The sequence below is a fragment of the Sinocyclocheilus rhinocerous genome, unplaced genomic scaffold, assembly GCF_001515625.1.
Source record: "Sinocyclocheilus rhinocerous isolate Xijiao unplaced genomic scaffold, SAMN03320098_v1.1 scaffold4338, whole genome shotgun sequence".
Classification (NCBI taxonomy): Eukaryota; Metazoa; Chordata; class Actinopteri; order Cypriniformes; family Cyprinidae; genus Sinocyclocheilus; species Sinocyclocheilus rhinocerous.
Window position 1 is genome coordinate 32,029 of NW_015643588.1, and position 1,653 is coordinate 33,681.

Below are 1,653 nucleotides of genomic sequence, written 5' to 3' on the forward strand. Positions count from 1 at the left end.
TAGCAACCACCCCAGGTGCCCTAGCAACCGCATAGCAACACCCTACCAACCACACAGAGTACCTTAGCAACCGCATAGCAACACTCTATCAACCACCCAGAGCATCCTAGCAACCGCATAACAACACCTTAGCAACCACTGCAGAAACCCTAGCAACCACATAGTAACACCATAGCAACCACCCCAGGTACCCTAGCAACCACCCTAAATACCATAGCAACCACATAGCAACACCCTAACAACCACCCAGAGTACCATAGCAACACCCTAGCAACCACCCCGGGTATCCTAGCAACCGCACAGCAACACCCTAGCAACCACCCCAGGTGCCCTAGCAACCGCATAGCAACACCCTACCAACCACACAGAGTACCTTAGCAACCGCATAGCAACACTCTATCAACCACCCAGAGCATCCTAGCAACCGCATAACAACACCTTAGCAACCACTGCAGAAACCCTAGCAACCACATAGTAACACCATAGCAACCACCCCAGGTACCCTAGCAACTGCATTGCAACACCCTAGTAACCACCCCGAGTAGCCTAGCAACCGCATAGCAAACCACCTATCAACACCCCAGCAACCACACAGACTACCCTAACAACCGCATACCAACACCCTAGAAACCACCCCGAGAACCCTAGCAAATATCTATCTATCTATTAGGGGTGTGCATGAATAGTCAAACATTCGGTCTGAAATTATTATTCGAATAATAAAAACACTATTCGAATTTTACTATGTGTTGATTTGCTGGCCGTAAATGCAGGGAATCCTAAGCAGTTATAACTAAATGCACTGGGTGGCGCTGTGGGGCGTGTTAACAAGTTGATAGTATTTGATCACAGAATGTCGTCATCTGCCTCGCGAAGTTTGGATTTACTTTGATCTAAATGATCTTACTAAATGTAATTACTTCTGATCAAATGAATTAGTGAAACTGATTTATCATAATATCACCACCACAATGAGAAATCACATGAAATCCAAACACAGTCGACTGAGGAAAGACAGCTGTCCATCACTGCATTCACGACTGCAGGTAAGTGCAGCTGTACTCCGATTGAGCCGAGAAGAGAGCGCATCTGAAATTATCCTGAGACATATATAAAGGTTCCTCGAGGGAGAGTGGTTTAACACAAAGCGCTAAGAAACTGTTAGCACACATTATCTTTGTCAGAACATAGTAGTTTCGCTTTCACAACGAAACACAGCGTCACGCACGGCGGCCTACAGTGAGCAGAGGCCGGGGGCCCTTTATTTTGCTATCCTCACTTACATAAATGAACTATAGTGTCCTGCACCCACTAGTAACAAAATATCAAAAATTATATCTGCTGTCTGAATAGTTTTTGGTTTGAGTGTATGTGTCTGCAGTTTGGACACACAAGAAACAAATGTATATTTTGGATAAAGTATACTTGGGTAAAGTCTTTAATGATATTCGGGATCTTCCCCGCGCTGAACTGGATTTGATGGATATGAAAAGCGACCAGCCACAGCTCTGCTTTTACCTGCCGTTTAAGAGCAGCTTAGCTCTTTTGTGTTGGAGTCCCAGAATTACAACATTTACAACATGTGAATGATTCAGAGCCAAACATAGTATGCCATGAATTGCACAGTGTAAATTAAATTAGTAAAATTAGTAT